Genomic DNA, 14,304 nt, shown 5'->3' with positions numbered 1-14,304 from the left:
CAGTAGACCTTTTGGCTTGTGGGCAGTCCTTATTCCAAGGTTTAGAATTGTGACATTTTTAAAAACAAAAATCCAGATTTTTGAAAGAAATTTTGAAAATTATGACCACAAATAATTAATAAAGCTTGCTTTATTGCACTGTGGAGTTGTAACTTCATTGCAGAATTTTAAATGTATTTTGTTCCTTTTTTCCGCAATGGGGAAAGGAGGATTGAAACTTACAGCTCACCGTTTGTGCATAGGAAAGAAGATAGTAAAGGAATGGTGGGGGGGGGGCGGCAGGGAGGTTGCATGGAATGCAGAAGTCATACTCTGACTGCTAGGATATTTCTTTCTTAGTTTTGCCTCTATTTGATTTCTAAAACAGAAAGGAAATTGCCAATATATGTCTGCAGTTTTTAAAATGAAGACTGATATTTCAAATTACATTATCTGTGCATGTGGCAACCAGGAAGGCTAGAAGTTTCTTCAAAATATGTTAACAAAGAAGAAAGGAATTGATGACCCTATCTTTTGAAATATCAGTACTGTTCATATTACTTAATATTTTCTGATCTTCAAAATAAATTGTCACTATACTCCAAACTATATTGACTCCTTTGTCCAGTGAATGTGTATACTGGGCAGCAGATTTTACGGTTATTCTCTAGTTAACAGAACTTCCTCTTGTATAGGTCCTTGACATTCTTTTTTTTGTCTTCAGAAACATATTAAAGCATTTTATTTAAGTTGGCAAAAAATTACTGTAGAAGGACACTGTTTACTCAACGACAGACAGTACAGTTATCCCAAGATTGCAAATCACAACCAGTAGACCTTTGCAAGGTGCGATGCCTTTGGATCAAACATTAGGGAGACATAAATAGTTCCTTAGCAGCAACTGTAGTTACATAAATTGTATAATAGGATGCTCTGTGAGTTTCATAAGAACATCTTCTAAGATAAAAGCTATACAATGGTACCAAACTGAATATGATAAAGCACTGCTTAAAATATGGAAAGCAATTTCAACATAATACACTACTATTTTTACCATTTCATACATTTTTTTCTTTTTAAAAATTGGAACCGAAAATTCTGCCTGCTTCGTAACAACAGGAAGCTATCATATTTCTTTCAGTGAAAGATCAATATTCTTTAGTCCAGGTTGTCATGTCAGGTCATCAAATCCAGATATGGGGTCCATCTATGAAGCACGTATAAAGTTTAAAGGTCGTAATTCTGGAACTAAAACCAAAATGTATAAATTCAATAGATAGTATCTAGCCATTTGCCCAGAGGGGGTGGGGGTGGGCGGAAGATCTTAGAGACATTTGTATGTGATTTTGCATATGACATTTGGGTGCTTTATGGTATTTTTTGTAGGGGCTCATTGATATTCCAATTGTTTATAGGTTTTCTGTAGCCAATATGTGCGGATAGAGGCAAGGCTTTACATCTCAGAATACCTGAGTTATGCCAGCTGGGCTGGATATTCCTACAACTGCTTGCTTAATGCTACATCAGCACAGTTTTTCTTTTGTGGCATGGCAGTTACCAGTAGAAGAAGGAAAACGGAAGGAGTTTAGGGGTAATTGGGGGGAAAGCGTGGAAGATAGTTGGAATTGTAGGCTTGTTTAAGGGACAGTCCTTGCCCTCTTCTTGATGCCCCTGCACCATTGCATCTGCAAAACAGTTGCAGACAGTTTTTAAAAAACCCTCCTATTAAAGTCTAAGGGGAATGTCCACCTCCAGGCTGCCTATGTCACGGTGGAAGATGGGCTTTCAGTTAACTTTGCAGCCAGTCATAGAATATATATAAGTGAGTAAAAGCTAGCAAAGGAATCATATGTATTAAAAGAGTTCATTTCTTATATATCAAGATGCATGGCATTATGTTACTTTTCCCCTCTCTAGTGTGCTAGGAGAACAGAGGTGAATGAATTTGGTGATGGAACACTGCACAAACAATACATTCCCAATAGACAAGGAGAGCAAAACAAAAATATAGGATGGATTGCTAATGGTTGTGTTCTTGGAAACTTTTTAGGAATTGTCTTTGTGGATGCATTATTAATTCCTTATGGACCTTGGCCAAATCCACACTCACTCACCATTTGCTTATCTTGCACAGTTGTGGCAATCGGGTCCATTCCGCTACCATGCTGTGCATCATCACATTCACCCTTCCAGTGCGTCTTCATGGCACAATCCACACGCCACTGAGTAAAGCGTTACAGTGGGCAGTTCCATCATCCGCTGTCAGAATTGATGGCGCACGTCACTTTCCTTTTTTTAAAAAAAAGGTCAATTTTCCGGTATACCGATATTCCAACTTTCAAGAAATGGCAATGTACCCTCCCCCTCATCTTTGATTGGCTCATTTTTTGCTTGTCACAGACCACTTTCTAACAATTGGCTGATTGGTATGGTGGGCAAATTTGAAATTAGATTGTCACATTAAAGGCATTGTCCGGAAATTCTGTTGCTCAGAGTGGTTTTCTGCTTTTAGTAGTTAATAACATGGATGCTCAGAGTGTGATATTTGTGATGATGGCTCAGATTGTGGTTGGCATGCTTCTCAGCACAGCCACGCGACACCACTAGACGATGCATTCTGTCTTTCGCACATGGTAGAATCTCCCACCTGCGTCCTAAGCTTTCAGGAATATATTTGTTTTTCGCATCTGCCGTTTACTGGAGACTATTGTTGTGGGAAATACAGGATTGCTCGGCTTGGCTCCTCGCGCTCTTAAAAATGGCGGGACACAGTAGGGAAACGGTCGCAGTGTGACATGCGCATACTCTGGTGACCGTTTCTTTTCCCGCGCAAACCGCTGCTCACTACAGTTGGTTTACCGGTATACCAACCTTTCTGCACTGTGCAAAAAAAAAAAAAAGGCGAGGAGAAAACGGATTTCTGCCACTATCACTTGGTTTGGAAGGAAGGTGCAATTGTGGTGCGGTGATGGCGGGGAACATGCGGAATGGGAAAGCGTGTGAGTATCTGCATGAACAGCGCACCGCTTGTGAAAAAGGTGCGGAAACAAAAAGGAAGTATGGATTCGGCCCTTGTCTTTGTGGGTGTGTTATTCCCACAGAGGAACTTTATCCCTTATAGTAACTTTTGCATTTTTCAGGTAGACCTTCTACCTCTAGTGTCATACACACAGGGTGGCGCAGTGGTGTATGACTTCCTGGGTGGGTATGGAGAGTGTAATGTCCTGGGTTGGGTGATATCTTGAAGTTGTTTATTTTAAAATTTTAAATTGGACTGAAAGTGGTTGTTTGTCTACCACTGTGCATTGGTTGGTTCCTTCCATGTCTAGCTTTGTGATGTGCAACTTGATGAATGATGACAGTTTTGAGGAGACACTGGAAGCATCCATCAATTTTGTTGTTATTTTTTAATTAGAAAAATTTTATACTGCCTGTCCAGGGAACTTGCCTGAGGTAGCTTGCAAATAAAATTTAACAAAATGTAAAACATTATGAAGTCAATAATTAATTAATTGATAATTAAGTTATTAATTAATTCAGAAGTTATTAATCTAGAATTTTAAAAACACAAGCCAAATATATATATATATAATTGAGCAGCTTCAAATAACAGTTTTCAGAATAAAAGTACATTATAAAACGGTATTCAAGGATCAAACCTTTAATTAAAAGTCTGAATGAACAGAAATATTTTGGCCTGACACCTAAAAGAGAGTAATGTAGGTGTCAGGTGAGCCTCAAGGGGGAGGGCATTCCGTAAGCAAAGTGCCACTATTGAAAAAGCCCCGTCTGTCGTTGCCGCTCGCCTTACCTCTGAAGATGGGGGCACAGAGAGCAGGGCTTATGAGGCAGTTCTTAACTGGCAGGCTGGACAATAGGAGAAGGCCCTAAGCCATTTTGGGTTTTAACGATAAAAGCCTGCACTCTGAATTATACCCAGAATCAAATAGGCAACCAAAGCAGATATATCAGCACTGGAGTGAGATGATCCCTATACTCCATCTCCAGTAATAGCCTGGGTGTTCATGAGTTTGAACTTCATCAGGTAATGGTTGGTCTGCCACAAGTGCAGTGTGGAAAAAAATCCCCCCCCATTACCAAACCATGCATTTTATCCCCAAGGAAAACCCAATCAAATGTATGACATGTGATGATGACTGTGTTTCTAGTTCACAGATTTACAACTATTATGCTAGCATTAACCCTGTTGTCCAGCATATCAGGGCAATACAAGTACCCTCTTAGTCACTCACTGCAATGGAAAACCATGGTATTCTGTTAGTTAACTGAAAATAAATGTCTTATGTATAATGTTTTTAATTCACGGGTATAGATTTATTTTTATAATCTTTTTTTAATATGCCAGTTATAATCCTTTTGAGGCTGTCCTGGTAATTTACAGCTGCCTTTGTAATGAAAAACAATGGGTTTGGCAATATCTTCTTGTAATAGGTATTGATAATGTTAGCTAAAAACCATTTACAGAAGATGAATAAAATTCAGGGAAGGAGATAATTGACTGATCTATTGGTCTTAGAAAGTTGACTATGGAATCTTTGGTTCCGATTACTTGTGGAAATAGTATATACCAGAGAGGCTTTCCTTGCAGATGAGTAACCAGTACGCTTGTGTTTGCTGGATGACTCTTTGGTCATCCTATGAAGTAACCTGATTTCTGAAAGGCTTGGTTCAGATGTAACATGAAACCATGGCTTATTTTTTCTGTGGTTAGTGAGTGAAACCAGATAGGGAATCAGCTTTCTTCAAGGTGGTCAGAACAAGCCTTCGTTCAGAAAACCTTTAAACAACTCCCTGGACACAATCAGTCACACACGCCCCTTTCCAGTAATGTGTAGTAAGCCAAGATGAGTAATGGTTGAGACTCGATCTCTCCAAATAACTTGTCCATATTTTCATGCTGCAGCAAATACAATCTCATCCATGCAATTGTGACTGGACTCTATTCCAATAATGTTTTGTGACTAATTTGTAGAGGACTGGCCCAGTTTGGAGTGAATTAGAGTAATTTTATCTGTGAACTGTTTTGCAAACATGGTACCGTATGCTTCCAAGCTGTCCTCTTGAGAATTCAGAGGGAGAAGATTCTCACAAGTCAAAAAAGCTTTGTCAGCAACTGAGCCCTAATGCAGTGGTGATGGAGAAGTAGATGGGACTAAGACTGATCTTGGAATGGGACTTTTTCTGATGTTGGATGGGATTACATTTCCCTGAGCACCTGTTTATTGGCTGTTTATTGGAACTTATACTTATAGGCTGAACTCTGTTTTTAGACAGTTATTGGAAGTGGCCAGAATCCTTACCAACTAAGACTCATCTGCATCCTGTAGTCATACCTAGAAAAAGCTTATCTGACCATAATCACACATGTTGTAGTAACATTCAGACTTGACTACTATAACATACTGCAGGGATGTTGAATATAGTTCAGAAACTTCAATTGGTGCAAAATGCAGCAGCCAGGGTCCTTACAGAAACTTACTTGAGTATTATAACATCTGGATCGGCTTCTTACTTGTTTTGGGCTCAATATAAAGTTCTAGTTTTAACCTTTAAAGCCCAAATGACATAGGACCAGAGTTTCTGAAAGACCATCTCCATCTGTATCAACTGATCCAAGACTTGAAATTGGTTCAGAGAGCCTTCACATGGAACAGGGAGAAGTAAATAAGCTACTGGCGCAGCTAGAACCTCTTGCTGGAATGCTTTCATATATGCTGTTTTGATATGGCTGTGTATGTATGTGTGTGTGTGTGTGTTATATACACATATACATATATATACATATATATATATGTACACACACACACAACCACTTGAGAACCTTCAGTTGAAAAGCAGCCTATAAATAGACTAAATGAATAAAAATAACACTTTGCTTTCATCATCCCCACAAAGCTGGCAAAAAGATGTGTTCTTCTTGGTATTCAGACATGGTCACTCTGGATTTTCTTTTATCTCTACTCTATTTGTCTCCTTACCTGCTTTGTTGTGTCCAGTTCTTCAGTGAGTGAGTTAGTGTTTCTGTAACAGTAAGAGCATTGGACTGTGATCTGGGCAACCCAGATTAAAATTTCCATTTAACCATGAAGCTTGGATGACCTTGGGCCAGTCATTCTTGCTGAGATTTACCCTGCCTCAAAGGACAAAATGGTGGAGATAATGGCCATGTATACTACCCTGAGATGAACACCTTGGAAGAAGATACACAGAGAGTAAACCAAGTTGCTAAATGACTTCAGTCAGATAGAGGTAGCAAATGAGTGATTGCATTGATAGTTTGAGTCATCTCAGAATTCCAGAGTTTGACTAGGGCTCCAATAGGAGCATTAACCATGTGTATGGGTGATTCCCCACTAGTGGTTTTCCGGTTCAGCTTCCAAATGACCTCTATTTTTTGGTATGTTTCCACATGTGAGAAGGCGATCTTAGCAGCAGCTTCGAAGTCACTGCAGGTTTTGTCTGGTCTTTTTCCTTCCTGCTTTTCCCTGACTTATTTGTCTATTTGCGGCAGATTAGGGACTTTAATCGTGCGAAATTCTTTATCTGATGTTCTCCTCACCCTTGCCCTTTTCTCCCGCCCTTCGAATTAACTAAATGTGATTGGTTGATCACATTTTCCAAGCCACACCCACTACCCTTTCCCTTCCCCTCTTGTTTCTCACTCTTTAAAAAAAAAAATTATAAAAAATGTTGCAACGTCTACATGTCTATGCAGAAACATATCCTGTGTCATGTGATGACAGCTGCCCAATAACAGGTCCGTTTTTCAATGCGCCAAATTTGTTACTTGTTGCTCGCTGACAGCTGACAGCTTCTGAGGCAGAGGGAAAGCAGGGTCATCAGTAACAATTTCCCCTCCAAATGTCAATAACCAATACTCATTCCACGATATTGGCAGGAAATGCTCTGACCTATCAGATGTGTTTGTTTGATGCAACGTTTATAGGTAGCAACGTGTGTTTTGAGAAAAATTTTGATGTGTTTGTTTGATGCAACGTTTATATGTAGCAACGTTTTTTTGGGGGGGAAATTAAGAAGACACACATCTGTCGAGGAATCGATTTTTATACTGGCAAATTCCGCACAATGGACTTTGAGCATGATGAAATGAAATGTCAATGCGAAATAAAAGCCTTAATGTAGAATCGAGGAGCGGTGGATTCGTACAACTCCACTGCAGCATGACTGCTCAGAAAGTCCGATCAAAGTCGATCATGCAGAATCCCCCTATGTGTATCTTCCAGAGAGAGGTTAGAAAACTATATGGATCCCTTGGAGGCGGACTGTGTTAATCAGTCCCGCAATCATGCAGAGGTTCCATATCCCTGTTAGCCTCTGTCTCAGGTAGTGGTCTGCCCATGACAAGAGAATAATCTAAATATCTCCCATCATCCAACCTTATGATGTTTGGTCAGTCAGTACACAAAATGAAAGAGAGTTTATGGCAGGAGTGAATAACATGTTTTGGAACAGCCCCATGGTTTTTCATGGCGAATATGAAATTCTGTGCTGTATCAGTATGACATCAGAATGGAGGACTAAAAACCTTGGGAACCAAAACTAGAACTGAGACTACCTTACACAGTTCAAGCAGGTAGACTGTTGTCTTGTTTAGCCAACATGGGGTACATACATTTGTACAGTGTCTAAGAAACCAATGGAGTAGGTGATGGTTTTGCAAAAGATCACAGCAACATTTGCTCTCATTTCACCAAGTCTAGGGCAATTCTCCACCAACTACTGGATAACACTGGAATAAATTAACTGCCCCAGATTTATCCAGTCAGCTTTGGTTATACATGCCTGGTATGCTTCCTCTTTCAATCCTGTATGCTTGCCTGTGTACAAAACTGACATTCAGCAATGACACATTTGGACTTGATGGTCTGTTGACAAAGCAATCAGAGTAACTCCATTTGAAGGAAAGATGGGGAAAGTGAACAGATGGTACTTGGCCGATCAAACTTTCTCTTACTCAGCATGCCATTCTCCATTGTTGCACAAACCTCCCTGCCTGGAACCAATAGTGACTCTCCTCTTCTTGCCCCCTAATTCTGCAGCCATGTGAAGGAGGAGGAGTTACCTTTTCTTCGAAGAGATCAGTGATAGAATGTTTGCATGTACAGGTTCTCAGGTTCAATCCCTGGCATTTCCTGGTAAAAGATCTCAGCATCAGGCCTTGAAAATCACTGGCAGTCCCAGTAGACAGTACTAGGCTAGGCTAGATGGATGAATGGTATGGCTAAGTATAGGCCAGCTTCATATATTCTGTGCAGTTTGACCCCTGTGCCCAAAGCAGTAAATGGGCACATGTGATAGTAACTGCAAAGCAGCTGGCTCAACCAGTAAGACAATTTACATTTGAAATATGTTTCTCCCAGAACTTTAAAACAAATTGTAATCTTCTTCATCTTTGTTTTCAGCTGGATGTGAATATGCCTTTCATAGATCCTGCACAGTTAACTCTTCAATTTTGCTGAAAATTGTTTATGTGTGATGGCACATTCTTGTGCATTCTTCTTACAAGTCACTACTCTCTGCACCCTCTTTCTCCTCTGGAAAAGAGACTGCAATCTGGTTGCCTTGGTGACCCTGGCAGGTTTAAATGAGTAGCTGCACTAAAAATTGTTGCTTGCATCAAAGTGCACTGATGTTTTAATCTGTGTAGCCTTAAAAAAATAAAAAAGCATTGTACTCTTCATTGCTCAAAATTATTAGCAGGTTGAAGCACTCTTGTGCTGGCTCTAAGTGCCCACCAAGGCTTTCAGTGCAATTCTGATGATGAGGAGGCTCTTTGTTTCTCTTGGGAGGGGAGGCGGGAGTTGAAGAAGCTGATTACAGGACAAGGGCAGGTTAGGTTCAGGCCATAAAACTGATTAGAGGCCATTTAATTGATTAAACCAGAGACCTATCCATTTCTTATTGCTGTAAGTATAAAGTTAAAATAGACTTTCAAGACAAAGTTTAACCATCTATTTTGGTCAGTTTTGCCTTTTTTATTGTAAACGCAAAGATGTTTCCATGTTCACACTTTACTGTTTTCCATGTGTCTGTCTGTTGCAGTGGTTCCCGAGATATAATATGTGGGCCATGGTGAGAAGTGTGACATCATACACAACACCTTTTTGCTGAGCCTTTATCCATTAAAGAAGGCTTTCTTCCTGTGGTCCCTTCAAATCCATTGGCTGCAGAGTGCTCCCAGCTCTCATTTAGAGACAGAGATAACCTGAAATTATAGATAGTAAGAAAATACAGGTGCATGGAGAGAAGCTTCAGCCTTTTTTTAATGACTTCCTCTTGCAACATTCCTGCAGCAATTAAAACGTGTTAACTTGTTGAAGCACCTAAAATATGGCTAAACAAATATGTTCGGAGTCACAGTAACTGAATCTGACTGAGCTAAGCTGTATGTTTAATCAAGCTGAAGGTTTAACTTGAAGATACATTTCTTGTGCTTCTTATCTGTTACCACTTTATATATTACACCATTGGCATCATATTAGTAAAGGTTCTTATAAAGCTGGGGCTCATGATTAGGCTGATAAATGATGTGAGTGATTAGCATGTATCCTATTGTTTATTTATTTAAAATCCAGGTAGAAGTAGCCGTAACCTTGGTATTGGTGTTTTCCCACAGGAAAGGCCCTTGTGTTAAGGCATGCAATTTTGCACACTAGTTTGCAAGCTCATACCCCTGATCTGTTGCTTTGTTGCCGTTTTTTATTTCTTCCATGATGTCATATTCACAATGAATCGGGGACTCTTGCTTTGGAAGTGCTGATATCAGAGAAGGCAAACAAGTAATAGTAATAGTAATAGTATACCTCCCTTCAGGACAGCTGAATGCCACACTCAGAGCAGTTTATAAAGTGTGTTGTTATTATCCTTGTAACAGTCAGCCTGTGAGATGTGTGGGGTTGAGAGAGCTCCGAGAGAGCTGTGACTGACCCAAGATCATCCAGCCAGCTTCAAGCAGAGGAGTGGGGAATCAAACCTGGCTCTCCAGATTGGACTAGTCCTGTCACTCTTAACCACTACACCAAACTGGCTATACCAAAACCATTCATTTTGTCCTATCTCTGAATAGTTGATGGTCGAGGGAAGATAGCCTTGTTTACTAGGTATCTGCATTTCCCAGAGTGCTTTAGGTATCTTGTGTTCTTACATTCCAAAACAGTCTGACTAGTGAACCAGGGAGCATGTCGTTGAATATTATCATGCAATTATGCACAAGTATGCTCAGCAGAAGCCTTGACAGACTTTGGGGATATGAGGGAAGAATTTGCCACCTGGTTGGTTGGTTTTTTTTTTTTTTTACTATTGGTTATATTCTTGTGGGACCCCTCAATTGTAGTGATATTTTTTTAGTTTTAATATATAATATTGTTTTAATGTTTAAACTGCTTTGGGCTTCATTTGAGGGAGAGGCAGTATAAAAGACAGACAATTTAAAAGAAGGTGCCCGATGTTGAGGTCACAATGTTTGCAAAATCAAAGTGCTTGCTGTAGCTTAGCCCTCAAGAAAAGATTTCACAACAATTAGGAGTAAAACTGAAGGGGTTCCTTACACAGCTTCCTTGCAGGTCAATTCTATGCATATTTAGTCAGAAACCCAATGGAATTTGCTCCCAAATAAATGTGCATAGGATTGTTACTGCAGAAAACTTCTCAAACTATTGTGAGCAAATGAGATCTGGGGATTCTCAGATGATACATCTTTCCTTGATTCCTTTCCATCTGGCCTCATCTATCATGGGACACAGATGGTGTTGGTGAGAAGGCTCATAAGCAGCATGCCTCCTTATGGATCTTGTTGGCTTTTATGTAGTAAAATAGCCATTCTTTTGGCTTGACTAAAACATCTCATAGGAGTCTAAAGGAGGGCTTTCTAATGGTTTTATTACTTTCTGAGGGGTTTGGGACTCAGTGGATTGTCTTTGAAGAAACTTGTCAGCTCCCTGAACCCTGTTCTGTGGAATACACCAAGGCTCAGAGCCAAGCTACAAGTGATGCCTGACATAGGTTGGACACTTGTCAGCTTACCTCAAGTTTTGATGGGAAATGTAGGCATCCTGGTCTTGCAGCTTTGCTCGCCATTTAATTGAAGTTTACAGAACCCCCCCGACACACACACACCCAGCAGAGGGGAAGGGGGGCGCCCAACGAGAGCCTGAAGTCTGCACTCCCCTCCCGACTGCATGTTCTCCCTCCCATAGACCGTCAATCTGTAAACTTCAATTAAATGGAGAGCCAAGCTGCAAGACCAGGACGCCTACATTTCCCATCAAAACTTGAGGGAAGCTGACAAGTGTCCAACCTGTGTCAGGCATCACTTGTAGCTTGACTCATAGTGTTACTGTACTGTTCCAGCAGCAAGCTAACTATATTAATCAATATGTACCAGACTAGAATGTATGCCTATAGTTTTAAGAGAAGTGCATCTTGGGAGTTGTAGTGCCTTACCCCACAGGTTCAGTTCCTGGGGCATTCAAAGCCTGCCAAAACTTGTTAAGGCCATTTCCTCTTTTGTTCATTCACACCTCAGCAGGGAGAGGAGCAAGTCATCTCTCTTTTTTCACTATTCCGAAGCGAGGAGGGAATCCCAACCCTTTGTCGTCAAGTGTCAACGCACACGCATGGGTTACAAACTTAAATAGTTTTATTTAACTTCTTCATACATGTAAGGAATCTCTACTCACAATTCTTCTAAATAATGAAAGGAGAGAGTGCATCTTTCATGCATAAAGGCACATTCATTGGGTCTACAAAGCTCCATCAAGTGCCTTTATGCATGAAAGATGCACTCTCTCCTTTCATTATTTAGAAGAATTGTGAGTAGAGATTCCTTACGTGTATGAAGAAGTTAAATAAAACTATTTAAGTTTGTAACCCATGCGTGTGCGTTGACACTTGACGACAAAGGGTTGGGATTCACTCCTCGCGTCAGAATAGTTACCATCGTTGTTTAACATCTGTAGGAAGTCACTGAATGAGAACAGCCATATGGATGGAATTGACTGTTGTTAATATGTTGGTGATACTGTGCACTGTATTTCATTAAGCATCCAGGAACAGACATAACTGTCCTAAACAAGGACCTTGAAGTTATGGTCAAGTGAATGATAAAACAAACTTAAAACGAATCCCACAAGAATGAAGTGATGTTGGTGGGAACACTTGTCATCTGTGTGGGATGGATCTGCCTTTGATAAATGGGAATTTGTTATCAGGTAAAGACCCCTAGGATGCTCCTGCAACCAGCTTTGGACTTGTTAGATTGGCCTTTTGCCATTTGTACTTAATGAACGTGCTGAAGTTTCATCTGAACATTTCAGACCTTGCTATATTGATGCATGCTTAACTTCCCAGCTTCTTTCCAGCTGTTTGTTCTGTGTATGGCTTCCCTTGAAGACCGTTTGGAAGTTTCTGTTGGTGGAGAATGTAGCTGTGCACCACCTGGAAGAAACTGAGAAGTGTGATCATCTGTGACCTGTTTTGCATATTGATTTACATTTGGACTGAGCCCAAATGAGAGCTGAATAAAAACCTATTTATTGTTAAAAAAAAAGTTTTACTTGCTTGCTTCAGAGTTTAATTCAGAGTGCTGCTTCTAACCTTTAAAGCCCTTCGTGATCTGGGAGCCACAGATAACCCTCTCTGTATGCACTCACAGACCAATTAAAGTCAGGACAACCGGCCTTGGTGACTGTATCGTGACTGCACCAAGACAGTGGCAACCCAAAGCACATTTTCTGTAATGGTACCTACCTAACCAAGGGACTTTTCTAGAGAAATCCCAAGCACAGTTATACCTTTCTAAGTCCATTGAAGTCAGTGGGTAACTTTGTTTAGGATTGCACTGTTATTCTGGAAAATGTTCAGAAAGCAACATTTTATACCCATTTTTGGAAAGGAAACAAAATATTCCTTATTTAGAGGGCAGTTGAACTATTGCAGGGAGGAGGTTGCTTGTATTAAGTTCTGGGGATTTAAATATGTTGCATATGTTCTTACTGCTTTATTTATTTTTATATTGATACTATTTTATTGTTATGTAAAAGCAGTATAGAAATGTGTTATTATTTTTCCCCATTCTTAGCTGTAATGTTGTGCAGAGCTGAGCACGATCCATTTGATTTTAGTAGGTTTAAAAATGCCTCACTCTCCGTAGAATCAAGCCACATGTCTATTATTAGATCCAAAGCAGCATGTTTCTAAGTAGTAGTAATTCTTGCAAGTGTTAGACGTTTGGCTAACCCAAAGCAAAACAAACAAATTCTTTATAAGGGAGTTTTACTCTAGGACAAAATATTTAACAGTTGCAAAAATTGTGAGGGATTATCAGATTGTGGGTTTTTTTGAAGACAAAATTCTTCCCCTATCCCCAGTATTTCCCTGAAGACTAGATATGATGCATATTATACTTAGGCGAATTTTTAAATAGGCGTGCTCATCATTTTGTTTGTTTTTTGGGGGGGAAAAACACAAATTCAGATTAACATTAGTGGGGAGTTCCACTTCAGCCATTTCTGATGTTTAGTGAGTTTGGTGGAATTAGATAATGATTCAAAGTATAATTTCTGTTTGTGCCTCTATCCAAGTAATTGGAAGTCCTACCATTAACATTACTAGAGTCAGTCTTTTTTTAGTCAAAGTGCTTACTGTATAATCCCATCATTCATGCAATTAGATTCCCCCGCTAAATATTGTTGGTGTTTCACTGTAGCATGGTATTTCTGGGATCCCTTTAGCATGATGGGATATCATTTTTAAATGCCGTTGTACTAATAATGATAGCAGAAAGAAGATACAATGTCCATTTACTGTTAACCTTGCTATTGTTCTTCACTACATTTTGACTGGGTAGTCTGTTGCACAAAAACTGTTCTGGTCATGTCTGTATCTCTCTCAATGCCCATTGTGAGCAAGAGCAATCCAAGGTCACTGCCCTTTAAACACTGCCAGTCAGATCTCAGGAGAGAGAAGATATGTTAGAACTGCCAGTGATGAGAAAATGTGGTTAAGAAAGCAGAGTCTTCAATTGAAAAACTACAGTTCTGTTGGAACTCTTTTCATTTTAACTTTTGCCTTTAGAATGCAATCTTATTAAAGAATGATTCTAGTTGTATTCCAAGTAGTTCACATTTTTTTATTTTTAATGTGTTTTCATAACTCAGATGTTTAGAAAAGATACTTAAAATACTGAGAAATACTACTATGTAATAGATACTGAACATAATGTAGGATTACTACTTCTTAAAATTACTAAAAAGGCTCAGCTGTGTTTATAAAGCTCTTTCACAT

General features: G+C 39.6%; 1 protein-coding gene across 1 annotated transcript in view; it reads left to right on the top strand.

Annotated features, from left to right (window-relative positions):
- ZNF827 (zinc finger protein 827) overlaps positions 1 to 14,304 on the top strand; it is a 146,121-nt gene that overhangs the window by 15,233 nt on the left and 116,584 nt on the right. The gene's annotated exons all lie outside the window — the stretch shown is intronic.

Source organism: Eublepharis macularius, chromosome 10 (genome assembly GCF_028583425.1).
Source record: "Eublepharis macularius isolate TG4126 chromosome 10, MPM_Emac_v1.0, whole genome shotgun sequence".
NCBI lineage: Eukaryota > Metazoa > Chordata > Lepidosauria > Squamata > Eublepharidae > Eublepharis > Eublepharis macularius.
This window is presented reverse-complemented; position numbering and strand designations above follow the sequence as displayed.